Source organism: Acomys minous (assembly GCF_964271855.1).
Source record: "Acomys minous genome assembly, chromosome: 15".
Classification (NCBI taxonomy): domain Eukaryota; kingdom Metazoa; phylum Chordata; class Mammalia; order Rodentia; family Muridae; genus Acomys; species Acomys minous.
The window spans coordinates 72,079,934-72,089,772 of record NC_140497.1 but is presented as its reverse complement, the minus strand read 5'-3'; the positions used below and the strand labels follow the sequence as shown (position 1 = coordinate 72,089,772).

The 9,839-nt window shown below is 39.7% G+C and overlaps 1 long non-coding RNA gene across 1 annotated transcript in view; it reads left to right on the top strand.

The window, feature by feature from the left end:
• The first annotated feature begins 230 nt into the window (after nt 1-230).
• LOC311584485 overlaps nt 231-9,839 on the top strand; it is a 46,403-nt gene continuing 36,794 nt past the window's right edge. The window contains exon 1 of the long non-coding RNA XR_014774906.1: nt 231-1,496. This is a non-coding gene — a long non-coding RNA (uncharacterized lncRNA). The remainder of the gene's footprint in view (nt 1,497-9,839) is intronic.

The window sequence follows — 9,839 nt, the reverse complement described above, 5'->3', positions numbered from 1 at the left end:
GGCCAATGATTGATAAATGGGGCCTCATAAAACTAAAAATCTTCTGGACAGCAGAAAAAAAAAAACCAACCAAGTGAAGAGAAAGCTCACATAATGGGAGATAATATTTGCTAGCTATACAACTGGCAGAGGATTAATGGCAGAATATATAAAGAACTTAAAAAATATTACCCATTCAGAAAATAAAAAATGAACTTTGGATCTGAACAAAGAGTTCTCAAAAAATGGCTAAGAATTATCTTTAAAACATGTTTATTGTCTCTAGCAATTAGGGAAATGCAATTTAAAACAACTTGGAGATCTTATGTTGCTCCAGTAAGAATGGCAAAGGTCAACAAACGTCTGGCAGCACATGCTGGAGGGGATGTAGGGAAACACTTTGTTGGTGGTGGAAATGCATGCTGGTTCAGCCATCCTGGAAATCAATGTGAAGAATCCTCAAGAAGCTAAAGATGAATCCACCATAAGTCCACCCTTTGGCAATGAGCAGACGACTCAAGATCCTACTTCACAGATGCTCGCCACCCTGTTCACAAGAGCTAGGAAGTGGAAACAACTTACATGTCCTTCAACATATACAAGGGTAATGAAAACATGGCACATATGCATTGCAGACTACTAATCAGCTGTAAAGAAAAAGGATGTTGACGGTACGCCCATATTACTGAAGACGCTATGCACTTCGTATGCAGGGTCAAGAGGAACCGGAGCTGGATCTGACCTGAAAGCCTCCTTATCAAAGACCAGTTTCCATGGTAACAGAAGATAAAAATGGAAGCTTTTAGAGAACGAAGAAACTAATGGTCTGGCCCAGCAATGAAGCCTATGAACCACCACATGACCAGCATAGCATGATAATCCTATGGGTTCAACAGTGGTATGCACACATTGATGGTAGCCAATAGCTCACCAATGAGACCTAATGTCCCCTCAGCAAGAGGGAGAACATGCTTGGTACTAGAAGCCCAGCCAACTACCAGGGTCTTGAGAAGTCATGGATCTTGGAGATAAATCTCCAATGCCACTATACTAAACCATAATGACATTCTAAGAATTTATCTTTATATCCACAGGTAAATGCAGTTCACATCCTTCATCAAAGAAACCTCCCTTTGTAACAGTTGGAGACCATCACAGAAAGCCACCGCCGATCAAAGTGCAGACAAGAGATGATGTGGAGCCCAGCTCCAGCACCTAAGGCTCAGGGGTCACTGCAAGGTTATAAGACCCAGAGGAAGAAGTTTGCTATGAGATTGTGTCTCCTAGAAATATCAGAAATGCTACACCCATAAAGTTTTATCAACCTGGCTGCCTGAACAAGTTCTGGACAATGACAACGACAGTGGGCATGCTAGCAGGGAAAGCTCATGGTACCTCAACCCTGGACATGCAACATCGGAGTGCTGAGAGTGGTAGAAATGGCCTTCCACAGTAAGGAGCTCAACACCTAGCTATCCGACATCACGTGGTCAGCCCTGAGAGATCATAAACCACAGGTAACACTACATAGACTGAAGAGGTTATATCTAGGTGTGTGTGTGTGTGTGTGTGTGTGTGTGTGTGTGTGTGTGTGTGTGTGAAAAACAATCAAAGAGATATACTCTGAGAGTCTCCACTCAGAGGGGGATCTGGACAGATGCTGGGATTTGCTTCTGTATCCAGGTAAGAGTGGTATGGAAGAATGGGGGAATGGAAGGTCCAGAGGGCTCAGGAGCCCCACAAAGAGTGCATCAAGGCCAGTGGATCCGGGCCTCGGGGGGCCTGAACAAACTGCTGTATCAAGCAAGGACAATGCATGCAGTAAACCTAGACTGCCTGTTCAGATCTAGCCAATGGACAGGTCGTTCTCCATGATGGTGGGGAGAGCAGAGACTGCCTCTGACATGATTTCTGTTGCTCCACCCCTGATTTGATCATTTCCCTTGGTGGGAAGGGCCAGGTGGCACACAGAGGAAGGGGAAGTAGCTATCTGGATGAGACCTGATAGGCTGTGGTCCTATGGTGGGGGTGGAGGTCCCTTCTGTCAGAAGTATTGGGGAGGAGAATAGGGCAAAAGAGGGAGGGAGGGAGGGAGGGAGGGTGGGGACAGGAAGATACAAGTGAGGGGAATAACAATTGGGGTGTAATCTGAATAAATTATAATAAAGAATAATGAAAGAAAAACAGTCATGAATTTGAGACAGAGTAAGAAGGGTTAATAGGAAAACTTAGAGGGAAGAAAGGGAAGGAGAGAAATTCTGTAATTATATTATCATTTCTGAGATAAAAATTGTTTAAAAACAGCATATACACACAAAAAGTAATGACAAGCATCCCTGTTTATTCTTTGACAACAGTATGACTTTCAAAAGGAATCTACACCCCATACACAGTAGCTTCTAACTAGAGTCCAAACTGGACCAGACCCTACTTAGCATGTCCTTTTGAATTGATTCTGAACTTAGTTTAGATTAAGCAGAGAATCTAAGGGTTACCATTGTCTTTCCTCATATGAGAGCCAGGACATGCTTATGTGGCCTCCAATCGAGGCATCCTTCCTGACTTTTATATAATGAGCAAATCATTTAATTCTCTGTGACTCGGTTTACTCAGCCACAGGATGAGGACAGTAATAACTCACGGCTGATAGAGTTGTAGTAAGGAGGAAATAAACCATCACATACAGAGCATTTGAGATGATGCCTGGCACACAGCCAATGTCGTTATTTTCATAGTGTAAGCCAGAGTTTCTTACCAAAAGGCATCATTGTCAAAGATATATTTACTCCCATTATATTGATGTCATCTGCTGATGCATATTGTATACATACAAAAACCTAGAAATTAAAGTTTACAAAATAATTTTGGATGCCAAAAGGCTGTCTTTTATCTCTCCACTACTGACTCAGAACACCACTGACCCAATTTTTTGCCCTGTGTTTCATGCTTTGCCTTCTACTTTATTTCCCAGCCTACGATCAACTGTCAAATGACAATTTCTTTCCATATATCACAGCAATTCCTCATGTAGTAACATGTCAGCTTCCATCAACTTCAGTGTTCTAAAGTGCTGATAAGCCTGCAACATGTATGCTTGGTAATTAAGAATCTTTCTTCACCCCACACCACTGGGATTAGTCTGTAAGGATTGGCTGTAGGCTGCAACGAATTACATTTCATGTTCAGTTGCTAGGATTTTTTTTTTCAATTACTTGAATCCAAAGAGGATAGCAGCTTTTTCAGTGTGTTTGTTACAGTATTTGGTTTATAGATGGAAATGCATCAAGAAATTCTCTTTCTTTTCCTATGCCTTAGTTTGTCATTTGAGGATATACACATGGTCCTGGTTATCATAGGCAGCCAGTCAGAGTCCCATATGTGCTGCAGATGACGTCCAAATGAAAGTTATCTTTGCCCTGATCTTTGATGCTTCACGTGTTATTTTTCTTAAAGTTTTTTCACGTAGTTATAAAAGTAGTTGAGGTACCTCCACGATGATAAGCTCCTGTGAAAATTCAAATTAATTTTTAATTGAAGAATTGAAAAAGTATTAATCACTCATTTTCATTGTGGAGGAGACAAATGTGTTGACCAAGTTAAGGTAAACATGCGTTATTAGAATAAACATAAACCTATCATTTGAATCAAGAGCTAATTTGCTTCATAAATTGTTTTTTTCCCCCCAAGGAAACATCAACCACTGTATTTTTACCTCTTGTATCTACATATAAACACAGCAATAAACTAGTTCAAAAAATTGATTTAGATAGGATCACCCACCCGGATAATACTTAATATTTTTTCCAAGATATATATTATTTTATTAATTTGTTCTTGTTACATCTCAATGGTTATCCTATCCCTTGTCTCCTCCCATTCTTCCCTCCCTCCCATTTTCCCCTCATTCCCCTCCCCTATGACAGTTCCTGAGGGGGATTTCCTCCCCCTGTATATGCTCATAGGGTATTAAGTCTCTTCTTGGTAAACTGCTGTCCTTCCTCTGAGTGCCACCAGGTCTCCCCTTCCAGGGAAAATGGTCAAATATGAGGCACCAGAGTACTCATAAATTGTTTTAACCAAGACTTTAAAAAAATGAAATTATTAGATACATACTGGGATTGTTCTAGGATGATTTGAGAATTCACCTATCACTTCCTAATAAAATTCTGTCACATGTTGCCATAAAGATAAAAAGTGTGAGAAACATGAAGGTGGTTGTTTCTGAGAGTGACTGGGGAATTGTTGCTAAAGAAATCAAGTTCAAGTGTGGTAACTCATGATCAAGAACTTCGAATAAGGGTTAGAGGAAAAAAGGGGAGAACACGCCTCACCTTTAGAGTTGTTTCCTACAAGTCATGGTTATTGAAGGATGTATGAAGGCTAAGCACTTCAGGTTGTTAGGTCTCAAGCCCAGGATGAAAGGCTAACTGAGGTGCCTAAAAAGCATCAGCATTCCTTGATCTCTATGTGTCTGGGGTCCTCCAGGCTGCTATAGCCTGTACCCTACCCTGAGCTCTCCAGCTCAAAGGCTGACTGCTCTTGCCTGTATGTTCACTCTGGACTCTTCCGGGCATCTCTGGCTATGCTCTCCCTCAGATCTACAGTAAACTTCCACCCATACCTAGGAGTAGTCATGTCCTCCTTTTCATTTCTTCTTTTTATTTTTAATGCATAGATCTAGATATTATATTTAAAGAGTCTCCATGTGTTGGCTGTTTGGTACCAGGCTTGCCCAGACAAGATCAGTAAACCTATCATAGTTGCTGATATCAGCCCAGAGCTACACCCTTCATTTAGTTATTTAGATGTTGCACTGTCAACAATCATGGAGCTTGTTGTTACATATTTGTAATTAATTATCCATGCTGGGACAATCTGATTACAGAATAATAGCATTAGCATAGGCCTACTTCGAGGCTGGTTAATTTTATGTCATTTTGGCCAAGTATGGCTCCAGGGTTTTGGGCAAACTCAAGATAGATGTTATTGTGAAGGGGTGTTTTATTTCTGATTATCATGTAAAGCAGAAAAGCTTGAACCAAGCAGATAATCAATCCTTCAGGAGATGCTTAGGGCCCTTCCTATCAGTTGATGGCCTTAAAAGACAGATCCCTTGAGGAAGAAGATACCATCTTCAAATTGTCTTTAGACTCAAGACTGGAACAATGCCATTCCCCTAAATCTATAGCCTGCTGGACTGAAGATTCTGGGGCTTTTAGTTCTAACAATGATGTGAGTCAATTTCTTTCTTATTTCTCTAGAGAGTTCTGGTACATAGACTACTTAAATAAGACCATCCGTGATCACACGTTCCACAAGTCTATGATGAAACTTTATTTTTCAGTGACCACACTCTCTCTTCCCTTTAAGAAGCACTGACTGTCAAGCCCTGCTTTCTGACATGCCTACATGTGAGGTGTCGCCTCATGTCCCCACTTCCATAGCCAGGAGCGACTCTGGCTCCTATGTCTTGCCCACCACAAATGACAAGCCCAAATAAATCCTTCCTCCATGAAGCTGCTTCCGGTTGGCTACTTGGATACCACACTGAGAAAAGTAACCAACAAAGTCAACCAGAGGAGTGAGAAAAGAGAAGAGAAGGAGGAATAGTGTAGAATGTGCCAGGGTTACTGGACTCTTAGGGGAGCCTCTCACTGGGTGCTGCGTGTAACTGGGGAAACTTAGTCTCATTCATAGAAAAACTGAACAGACATGAAAGGGAGGTCGATGGCAGTTTGTTAGAATTTGAGAGAAAAACAACATGGTAAGAAACCTGTAAATCTTTGCAACTTCTTGCGGGAAGGAGATGGAGAGGAGGAAGAAAGAAAGGCATGTTGTTTATAAGCAGCCACATGGCAGAAGGAGAACAGCTTCCTAAGAAGAGTAGAAAGGCCCAGGGCACCAGGGAAGATGTACCCAAGCTTTGGGAAAAGAAAAGAAAGCAATGCTTTTCTGGGTAGGCTGAAGCAATTGCATGGAGGAGGGGTTTCTGGGAAGGAAAAGTATATTGTCTCACTGAGGAGGTAATTACTCCTCCCATTTCTTTAGTGTGGCTTTAGGTGAATCAGCCTTACTGAAGGCTAGTGTCTTGATCAAGTTTTGACAAGCCCAGCTAGCTTATCAACTCTAAAGGGAGGAGGCAGTAGTATACAACATTCTAATCTTGGGAGCAGTCAAGAATGCCATGTCTCTACCCAAGGTCAAAGGTAAATTTGATTCTTTTGACCAGGACAAAATAATTTTCTATTGATGAGCTTCAGTGAGGTTTGGTAGCCATCTTGAATGGCTTGCAAGTCTATGGCAACAAAAGTATTTTATGCACTTGGATGAAAATATTCTTATGAAACCTAGTATATATATATGTATGTATATATATAATAAATATATGTTAGGCTCTGTTTCTTACCAACTCTTGTCTTTCTGACCTATGCAAATGAGAACAAACAGCCTCGTGTTCCTGCTGCCAAGGCCAAGAGCAGCTCTGGCCATGATACCTTTTCTGCTATGAAGGATTAGAGAGCACACAAACTATAATAATATACTCACTTTAAAAGTACATGTTTTGAGTTGAGTTTGAGCCTGTAATCTCAGCATTCTGGAGCCTAAGGCAGGAGGATTGGAAGTTTAAAGTGATGCCAATCTAAATAGCAAGAGTCATCTCCTGTACTATATAGAAATAAATATAGTCACAGAGATAGAGATAAATATATATTTTAGTTTACACTCATATTTACTTATACCAAAACTTTAAAAAGCTGTTTCTGGAAATTAAAATATCATATCTCTTTTTTATAACTTTTCAACTTAGCTCATATATGTTGAAGTATTTTAAACACACAAAATCACTTCCCCCTTCTTTGCCTATTCCATCTTTCGTGCCAACTTTGTAATAGTATTTTTAAAGTCCATTTATGAATCTTTTCACGATCTAGTGATAGAAAATAATGGGTTTAATTGCACTTATTTCTCTCTAATTTAGGAAACATTTGAGTGGGAATGCTTGGAACTCAAAGCAAAAACATTTAAAGCCTTTGTTTCTACTCATAACACACAAGTCCTCTGATATTATCATACCCTTGATTCTCACATTTCATATGTTGAACTGTAGAAGCTTTTTAATGTCCAGCATCTGTTTGATTTACAACAATGTCAGCTTTACTCCTGAGCCCATCAAATGCTGAAGATGCTTAACTGATACACACAGAACTACTGACATTGAGAGGGAGGGGGCATGCATAAGTGGCCTCAGAATCCAAATCGGCACCATTGAACTGACTGAAGGCTTATGTTCTCCCCAGTCTTCCTAAATGTGAGCGTGATCAGCCCTGCATGAGACCAGGGATGCTTTGAACTAAAGAAGATGGTTCAAAGAAAAGAAAGACCTATCAGTAAATGGTAAGGCTACAATCAATCAAGGGCTCCATTTTAAAGAACAAATCTTTGATAAGGTTTACAAAATTCTAAGTCCAATTATAGCTATGGAATATGATTTCCAGTTTGGAAGTAAGGGAGACAAGAAGTTGACAAAGCAGAAGTTCGGCTTTTTTTTCATACAATATAGCAAGAAGGCTGAACCTGGGTCACAGCTGTGAGAGTCACAAGAAAAGGCACAAAATGAATCAGTAGTATTTATTATAAATATAAGACAAATCAACACAGTAAGGTTATAAAGAGTTTAGTTCCATTACTATAGGATTTTAAGAAGTATTAGCAGACGTGGTTTAGTGATCAAGAGCATTGGCCATTCTTCCAGAGGATCTGAGTTTGATCACCAGCATCTATGTGGATGCTCACAACCACCTGTAATTCCTGATGCCCTCTTCTGGCTTTCATGGGCACTACACACAAATGGTACACAGACATGCAGGCAAAATACTCATACATATAATTTTTTTTTTAGTTAAAAAGTATTAGTAAATAATATTGTTCATGTGTGGTTTATAGTATAAAAACATTTTTGAAAGTTTTCTAATCCCAAGTATGTAGCTTTGTGGTGTTGATTTTCATCTTCCCAAACCTAAACCACATTATTAAACCACTCACAAAAAGAATGTTCTACAGAAGTTAAATGATGTGGGATGGAAGTCAATGAAAGATGATGATTGAAGCATAATATTTTATTACTTACAATAAATGCAGTGTAGGTTTCTCTTGGGGCCAGACAGGGCAGCTTCCCTGGATATATGTGGGTGAGCGGCAAGATTTGTGTTAAAGTGATGCTTTGATTTGTGCTGTTGTGAAACTCGTCATGTAACATGTGGTTCACAGAAGGTCATTCCCTCAAGTACACGATGTACTGTGTGAACTTTGAAACCAGTAATCTTAGCGGCGCATAAAATGGTGGGATTGAAATGCGGTCTGGACGAGATGGCATAGGAAGAAATACGTTAGGAGCATGCCGCCTGCCTCATCTGCCCACTGGTTTTCTGTTGTTCTTAATTCAGCCATAACCTAAATATTTGCACTAATCCAGTGGATACTTAAGGTCATCTTTTTGTATTCTATTTTTTTTTTAGCATGAGCAAGGCACAATAAAATGTTTTGTAATATAAATAATCATAGTGTAATAAAATTGACTAAGTAGATTCAGATTATGAAAAAGAGCTAAAGATATTCCAATTTTGTTTGGAAGAGAGCAAAGTTTTCTTTTTTGTTGTTTAAACTGGAAGTTTTTTGACAGTAGTATTCAGGTTTTGATGCAGCCATAGATCATTTTAAAAATACAGTCATGTTACATAAACTATATATTTCATATTTCTCTTAAAAATGGCATACTTTGGCACCATGGCACAAACCTGGCTCATGGTCAGTGGTCAACAGCTATAGGACATTAGTTGCCCTTTTACATGAAGAGAGGGCACTTCCATGTGCTCCACCAATCCCAGACAACTGCACAGAACTGTTATCTGCATGGTTTCTGTAGGTAGCAGGCAGCCATTGGAACATGTTACTCATTGGTGGTCTGCATATGTGTCAGTGGTCCTGTGGATGGCTCTAGAAATTTCCTGTCATCTAGAGGTTTCTGTTTAGATATGCAAATGCAATTGTATGGTAATTGTCTACAGTATTAAGCTGAAGAACAGGATGCGCAGCTTTGTAGGAGTGATAGACGACACTACACAACCTGAGTGTGTGTTGGTTCTATCATGTAGTACACCAGACTGTAGGCTTGTGTGAGTCTACTCTACTGTATTCATACAGTAACAAAATTGTCCAGTGGCACATTTTCCAGGGCGTGTCTCCATCATCAATCAGTGAGTGACTATAACTGCTCTCTGGAATGCAAAGGGAGCCAACAGCTTCCTTTCTCAAAATAGTTTTCATCTTTAAATAACATTAATTTACCTCATGAGTATAGAACCTTTTTCTGAGAAGTTGGTCTTTACATATGCCTTCTTATTTATTTTAATAACATTTTAAGAAAGGTAGGTTATGTACTAGGAAACAGAAACATAACTGGGATATATCATGGAAAATGAATGAAAAGCGTCTAAACCTGAGTTTAGGATATTCCTGCCCAACATATACATTTGTTCATTTGTCATTTAGTTATTGAGGATGTAGTGTCTATTCAAGATCCTCTAGCTTCAGCGAGAGTAGATAAGTTTGTGATTCTGTGGGAGTTCGTATTTTGGTAGAGGAAATAGAAAGTAAATAAGCCTATGATTTGAGATAGTGACAAGAGTAATGACAGAAATGAAGCCCACTGAGGGTATCGTGAGCTTAGAAGTGATGATCCATAAGTGCCCCAAAGGAAGGATCATGTGAGCAGAGAATAACTTCTAGAAAGAGTGAGATATTCATTGATAAGAGAACAGCACCAGAAGGCAGGAGGACATAGGAAAAGGGCAGAGAAACTT